Genomic DNA, 8,758 nt, shown 5'->3' with positions numbered 1-8,758 from the left:
CAGGAGTATATTTGACCCTTTTCCGTTTAATAAACATTTTCCTTATATTATCAGGCTAGCTACTTCCCTTTTATTTTTGCGCCAATTAGATCTACTTTTTTGTTCTTTCTACTAGCCACTATTATGACCCAATACTCCATAGTTTTTCAGTTCTTCTTCACTGACTTTTGTATTACATTTTTTTCAACTTCTTTTTACTTTATCAGACTCACTATATAAAAAAGAAAAAAAAATCTATTTAAAAATGGACTCCAAAGCTGCCCCTTCGGAAGACGAATTGGTCCTCTAAAACAGTAAAATCTACCAATCTTTTTTCTAGCTAGTTGTCTTTATTCATCACAGTTTCACGACGTCCATAATACTTATACGATATGATTCATAGTACTTTATGTTAAGAAAGTTAAGCACACACGAACTCAAATTCTAGATCCGCCACTGACTGTCAAGTTAGTTAGACAGCTGGCAAGTCAGTTAATGCCTAGTGTTGAGTAGCCTGAGTGCATCCTCGCTACATTTATGGAGTCTCTATGACATCACAAATGTGAATAAGTATGGGATATGTCCCGATCATATAAAAGAATAAGAATATATCATAATATCAAGGCATCAACCAAACATAAATTGGTGCTCACCAAAAATAAGTATACAAAGAAGGAACGTTGCTGACTGGCATGATTGTCCCACAGAATGTATAGACCTAGAATGAATCAAACAATAGGTGGTCCTAATGAGTGTTTGAGACTAACTAAGAAATTTACTTGGGTTTGGGAAGGTCTAAGAGGGAAGATTGAAGCACATTTGACATTTGAAGTTAGTTGTGTAGCACATTTGACATTTGAAGTTAGTTGTGTAGGCTTTTGTCTATCTCATTTAAATTAAAATAATATGTAATAAACGTTGTAATAATATAATAAAGGGGTTCATGGGCCCGAAAATCTTTTTGTTACTATGTGCTAATTGATTTTTTTTTCTTTTGATCTTGATAATATGCTTAGCTATAGTTTTTTAAATTAGTATCATGCCAGTAGGATTTCATGAGAGAAAAATCAAACTTTACTTGTGTTTTAATAATAACTAATAATATATAAGTTCAATACTATCTTATTTCAATTTGTTTGTCTTATTTTCGTTTTTAGTCCGTTTAAAGAAGAACGTCTCTTTTTTTTTTGACAACTCTTTAATTTCAACTTTCCACATGACACATCTAAGGCCACGAGATTAAAGGGCATTTTGGTACAATTGACATATCTTTAGTTTAAAACCATAAGATTAAAAAATCTTATTTACTTTTTTAAATCCAGTACAAAGTTAAAACAAACAAACAAATTAAAATGGAAGGAGTAGTACTTTGGGCTTTAAAATACTTTGATCCTCTTGAACTACGTAACTATTTTTAAACTTCCAGTTTTATCATAATGTGTGCAACTTTATTTTCAGGGACTCCTTTATTTAGGATTCTCTTTAGATAGTGAATTTGGGTATCCAATTCCAGGTTTGTTCGTATTGTGGTTCTCATTAAGCCAATGCATCAGAAGATTTGTGCCATTTTGTGACTTTAATGAATTCATAATTTGCCTTGTTCAGATTCTCTTGAACAAGTCTGTTTTTCTCCCTTCTGAAGTAAAGTTAATCTTTTCTCCTTTTCAAGATCAATTTGAATTTCATCTATATTTTCTTTTCCTTTTTGAGATTTTTTTTTTATTTTTATTTTTTAAGTTCTAGTTTAAGTGCCGTGTTCTTATTTTTCACCTTGAGCACATGGTCCCTATTCCTTAACTGTTAATTTGCCCGCGCAAAAAATATCAATGAGACATTCTTTTTATAGATTAGCCAACAACTCTACTTAAAGAAGAAGAAATATGACAAAAAACTAATTGCCATCTATAATGTCTAAACTCTTCTCCTTAAAGTAAAACTTATAAGTACTATAAAATTATAATACCCAGATGAAAAGGCTCCTAAAATTATAAAGTCTATTTTGTGAAAGTTTTTACAAACCGTGAGAAATTAACATCAAGATCACGGAAAAAGGAAAAGAATAAATTAAATATTAAAAAAGAGATTATTGAAACTTGAAAGTAATTTATCAATTAGCTCATCAGGAAAGATAAAATAAGAAACTAAGTCATAGTTATAAATAACAACAATAAGAAAACAACTTATATGCCGATAAACTCAAACGATTAAATCAAATAAAAGTTAAAAGTAGAACGTTATGATCAAACACAACTTTCGCTGAACTTTCAAATACTTTTGAAAAATGTAATATGGCACACAAAAGAGTTACACATGGTAGACACTTGTAGGAGAAAATAAAAAATAATAATGAAAAAGAGAAGGAGATATGATAAATGTAAAAATCAAGAGGCACGTAAACTTGAGATTTGGCCCGATATTTTCTTCTTGCAAGAACTTTTTCTTAATAATTTGTTCCTTAATAGGAATTGTTGGCACTTATCTTTCACAAGCTTGATAATTTTTTATAATTCTTTTGAAAAATTCAAAAAAAGAAGTTAAAAAGGAAACAACAAAGAAAAGAGAAGAAAAGGAATGGTCAAAAACAATTAAATGCATTCCGTTATCGATGAGATCAATTTCCCTAATTTCTAATACTAATTTCGTTTGTTTTCCCTTTCTTTTATTTATTTCTTTTGTATGTCTCTTCTTATTTTCTCATCTTACTTTTTTCTCCCAGGAATCCATAGATGAATAATATATACGTCAAATGAAAAAAACTATCGTTATTTCTTTTTATAGATCACAAATCAGTAGCTAAAAGTCATCAACTAAAAAAAGTTGTCTGAAATTGAAGTTGAGTTATTTCATGGAGTCAATTCGACTAATTTTCAAAGCTAAGTTGAATTAGACCAACTTAATATTTTAAATTAAAATCTAGATATTCAAAAACTATAGGAAAGTATTAAATTAGTTGCAATTCTTATCATGTCAATATGGTTAAACAAAACGTTTAAAATGTTGGTTGAAGTTTATATAATTTAAATCTTGAGAAGCGAAAGTTATCACATAAATTGAGACATAGGGAGTATACCTTTTCCAGATTCTAAGGATTTTGAGAACAGTAATTGTTTGATGGTGTGATGCTCTTCATAACTAGAGTCCAGAGACCAAATTATTGCTAAAGCTCTCATGGATTTCTTATGCAATGAAGACAGGAAAGCAGAGACCTGTTTGATCACATCCCCCACCCACCACCCTTTCACCACCCCCACCCCACCACCACGCAACCCCCCACCCAATTTTTTATTTTTTTGGTTTTCTACACCACCAATCCCCCAACCCCCCCCCCCCCCCCCCCCGTCTATTTTTTTTTTCTTTCTTAAAAATAAGTTTTAAAAGGTTTTTGTTTTGTTTTTTTTTAACACCACCCACACCCACGACACTTCCCCGCCCCAACATCCGTTTTGAATTTTCTTTTTTTGATTTTCTACGACACCTACTCCCCCCCCCCCCCCCCCCCCACTCCCAATTTTTTTTTTTTTTTTAAGAAAAAGTTTTGAAAAGTTCTTTTTATTTTTTGTTTTTTTTTCTACGACACCCCACCACCTCGCTCCAAAAAAAGTAATTTAAAAAAAAAAATAGTTTTGAAAAGTTTTTTTCTTATTTTGTTTTCTACGACCCCCCCCCCCCCACGGATCCCCTCCGCTCCAACACCCACACCACTCCTCCAAACAAATTAATTTTTTTTTAAAAGAAGTCCTGACAAAATTTTCTTTTTTGATTTTTGACACCGACTCCCCACCCCCGCTCCTTACCCCTTCCGAATTTTGTACTTCATATTTAATTTACCTTTATAAAAAATTTATAAAATTAGAAAGTTTGCGTGGTTAAATTTGGTGTGGGTTGGGTGGTGGTGAGGGATAGTGGGTGGTGGTGGGGTGGATAAAACAAATTCTCATTTTTTATAAAAGTAAAATAAAATATATGAAATAGAAAATTTGGGAGGTGTTGGGTGGGTCGGAGGGTTGGATAGAGCGGGGGATTATGGTAGGGGTGGGTGGTGGACTGGGGCAGGGGTGGGTGAAGATGAAGTGCGTTTGAGGGTGGTGGTTAGGTAGGGTTGGGGGTGGGTGGTGGCGTGGTTGTGGGGGGTTGGTATGGTATTGTTATATTCTGCATTTTCGAACGTCGAATTATTTGTAAGGTGAGGTGGGGCCCACACGCCAAGATTTTTTTGGGACATGTGAAAAGTTATATGAATCGTATATGTAAATTTAAACACAACTCGTGAAGGGCCCTGGGGCCAAATCAAAGTGGAAGCCCTCCAAACGAACATTTTTAAGAAAACGTTTTCGGATGACCTGACTTGGAGGGGCAAAAACGGCATTATAAGTCTGGAACTTGGGAAAATACCCAGATATAAAAGTTGTAGATAATTGAAATAGCTTTCCAACGGTAGGTCGTGGGCTCCCAGGCGACGTCGGTACAAGGAGATATGGATGTTTTAAGGTCGAAAGGTCAGTGGGCTAGGCCCAACTCGTGACCAACCGGGTTGGCCCAAAAAAAATAATCTTACAAATTAGAGGCCCAATTGGGGTGGCCGGCCAACTAAAGGCCCAAGCCCATAAATTGGTCATGTGATTTATCATGTGATCAAGAATTATAATAAAAAGGGGCCAAGTGTTCATTTTCTAGAAGATTCATGAAACAAGAAGAAAACTTGAGAGCTCAAGCCTAAGAGGCCTCTCGGCCAAACCAAGAACAAAAAAAAAAATTTAGCCTTCAATCCAAAAATCTTGTTCTTCTTGAATTAGTAACAAGTTCAAGACGCTCTTCAACGTGGTATAACTAGTTTGGCGGAAGAACCACGTTTGCGGAAAGTTGGAATTTGAAGGAAAGGTATGACTTCTATGTTTCATGTTATGGAATAAGTATATATGTTATAATGATTAGAATTAGATGAGAATTATGGAAGTATGGTATGTGTGTGCATAGTTTGTGTGTGTGTAAATGGTGTGTTTGGCCGTGAGCTATGTGGGTGTGGGGGAGAAATGAATTCAAGTTTATTTGGTTTGTTAGTTGTGTCGTTGTGACCTTTGTGTCGCAAATAAAGGCTTCATGACTTGAATTGGTGTTGGGATTTCTTGTATGTAATTATGAGAAATTATGTGAATTTTATATGATTTTTATATAAGTGTGGAAGTAAGATCCTAAATGTGAATTACGATTGTTGGTAACGAATTTGGAAAGAAACAATGTGATTTGGAAGTTTCGTTGCAATTGGTAGAAACTTTGGGTAGAATATGGAATTGGCGGGAATACTTGAATTCATGAATATTGTTTGGAAGGCTATTGGAATGCATTTGAACAATCTTGAATTAGTTAGTGGATATGGAAAATGTGGATACTAGTTTGACAATGTGAAGTTTGAATGAAAGTTATTAAACTATGCGGAAAGAAGATTATTTATGTAGAACGCATTTTGATTACTTATGGATGTTGTTGGTATTGTTGTTTGGTTGGTTGTTGATGTTTGGAGCCGAGTCAATCTCGGGGATGTGGTATGTATAGGGGAGATGCTGCCCAAATTTTTGTAGAAAAGTATGAGTTAAGGTTCAAGTTCTGAAGGCTTGAAATTGCTAATTGGTAAACTTGACCATTTCTAGATTTTGGACGAAATTGAAGTCGACGCCAAGCGAGCGTAAGGCGCTATCGAGGTATGTGAAGCATTTCCCTTTGTTCCTAGGCATGTTCTGGATGTGATAGGCTCGGCCGCGAGCCTTAAGTACGACTCCGTTCCCCGGAATTCGAGACGGAAAACCGCTCCAATTCCTTCAATTCAATTGAAGCTATTTTCTTACAAATTGCCTTTAAAATGAGTTTTTGTACAAAATTTCCCTAAACGGAGTCGGAACACTTCCAAACGATTATGGATGACCTCATAAGGTCTATTATCAATAATTTACATATGTTGCCTCGGGTTGGTCCGAGGCGGGCCCGCAAGGCCCGATATCTTCTGTAATACTTTAAATACTTCCGTTTTGTCCGATTTTCTCAAAAACCATCTGAACTATTATTTTGATCATGATACAACTATTTTTATGAAATTCTTACAAAATGATTTCTGAACATCTGAGAATCTGATTCTGATAATAATCTGTCGTGCCTTCCCAAGTAGGATATAGGCGCGTACTATGCATACTATCCGTATGCTCTGATTTTGACTCGCCGTTTGGCACCCTTCAGTCTGTATGTGAGTCTGTATGTATATGGTTTCTCATGGATCTGTTCGTGGCTGTCTCAATGCATCCCTTCACTGTGTCCCGGGCCAGGTTCTGTTATCGTGCATATTCCTCTGCATTGTTCACCGCGTCCCTCGGTGTGCGGGTCGGGATCTGTTATATCTGTATGATTATGATATATTGATCTGTGTATGGGGATGGCGGCCAGGATGGCATCTGATATGATCTGATCTGATCTGATTCTGTCTGTCCACCGCGTCCCGTACTAAGAGGGCCGGGTTCTGTTTACCGCGCCCCCAGACAGGGCCGGGATCTGTATGTCTGTATGCATGTGCCATCAGTGTTTATATAAGCACGTGCCTCCGTATGATTCTGTATGATTTAGTATGACTCTGCACTACTCTGCATGCATAATTCTGTCTGGTATACTTCTGTCTGTCCGCCTGAATTTCGACTATGTCTGTATGTCTGTATGGATTCTGGTTCTGTACGTATGTATGGGTTCCGATTCTGTACGTCTGTATGGATACTGATTCTGCTCATCTGTCCGGATTATGATTCCGTCTGTCTGTCTGAACCATGATTCTGTTTATCTGTATGGACCACGATTCTGTATGTCGGTCTGCATCATGACTCTGTCCGTCCGTCTGATGTATGGTTCTGTTCGTTATATTTCTGTGACTCCGGTTCGGACTATGATTGTATCTGTTATGTTTCTGCTTTACATACTCGGTACATTTTTCGTACTGACCCCCGTTCTTCGGGGGCTGCGCTACATGCCCGCAGGTACAGACGCACCAGGTGATACGCCGCCAGCGTAGGGTTCTGATTCAGCTGTTTGAAGAGCTCCTTTGATCCGGAGCATACACTTTTGGTATATATCTTTTGTTTTCCGTATGTTCTGCATGTATGGAAATTCTGGGTACGACGGGGCCCTGTCCCGTCATATGATTATGTATGTCTGTAGAGGCCTGTAGATAGATGTGTGGGTTACGGGTTTCGTCTGTATGTTAGCCTTATCGGCTTATCTATAAAAGTCTGCATGTTCAGGTATATATATATATGCTTGCGCGCGTGCCGTATCTGTATCGGCCTACTTCTGTAATATCCGTTTGAAAAAAAATCTGTACGATGCGAAATTCGGTCAGGTAGGTATGTACGGGTACCCAGCTAGGGTGCCAGTCGCGGCCCATGGGGTTGGGTCGTGACAGGTATGGGGTGGTGGGGTTGGGGTGGGGTTAGTGGGGCATAGGTGGTAGTTTTTAAAAAATGATTTCTATCAACCAAACTAACATAAGGAAATAAGTAAGAAATTCACTTATTTTTCACTACCCAGCCGAACATGAAAAAATAAATAGAAATTTTGTTATTTTCCAAGTACCGAACACAGGGGCGGACCCACGTGGTTTCAAGTGGATTCAATTGAACCCACTTCGTCCGGAAATTTACTGTTCATAGAAGGAAAAATATTACTAAATTTTGTATATAAAAGCAATTGAATCCACTTAGTACAAGCTTTGGGTCTGGAGCAATGGTCAAGTGGGTTCATTCCACAGTGACAATGGGGGATCGATTCTCTTTTATAACATTGCACAGGCTGTTTTTTGATGTTTTTGGGTCAGTACTCCTAGGCATGGCAATTGGCCAACCATTTTACGGAAAGAAAACAAAACAATTGACCATTAGACCAACTATATTCAATTAATGCTAGTCAATTGCTAGCTAGTGAAATTTATTACTTTTATGTTGTCTTTCTTTATTCTATTTCATCTTTTATATTTTGATTTCTTACTCAAATTCAATAATAATATTCTAAAATCTATTTTAGTTCAAACAAAAATTAAACTTTTTATAAATGGAATTTTGGTACTCTGCTTCATAGTTTTTTGCTACAACATGCAACTATATTTGTTGAAACTATATATAGTTTGTAGTTTATTTTAATATATTCAATTAATGCTAGTCAATTGCTAGCTAGTGAAATTTATTACTTTTATGTTGTCTTTCTTTATTCTATTTCATTTTTATATTTTGATTTCTTACTCAAATTCAATAATAATATTCTAAAATCTATTTTAGTTCAAACAAAAATTAAACTTTTTATAAATGGAATTTTGGTACTCTGTTTCATAGTTTTTTGCTACAACATGCAACTATATTTGTTGAAACTATATATAGTTTGTAGTTTATTTTAATTTAGTTAATTTTTATATTATTTTTGTTTTTTTTAAAACATTTTAATATTGTTTTTCGTTCATAAATAACACTGATAATTATAAATGATTTTGTTAATTACATAGAGCTATTAATTTTTAAATTCTTGGTGAAGTAAATTTTTTAAATTAGATAGATCTGTTTAATAATAAATGTAAATATTTTTTGTGATTATTTTCAAAAAATATTTCTCAACTTTGTTAAATAAAAAAGAGTGGAGTTTAAAATAACTTTATTTTTATGTTACATTACTAACAAAAAAGAACAAATAAAAGACCAGCTGGCAAATCTAGCGTGTTATGCTTGATGTTGCTTACTTTATTAGTTATCACCATCGATCCTTA

Source organism: Lycium barbarum, chromosome 9 (genome assembly GCF_019175385.1).
Source record: "Lycium barbarum isolate Lr01 chromosome 9, ASM1917538v2, whole genome shotgun sequence".
NCBI lineage: Eukaryota > Viridiplantae > Streptophyta > Magnoliopsida > Solanales > Solanaceae > Lycium > Lycium barbarum.
This window is presented reverse-complemented; position numbering follows the sequence as displayed.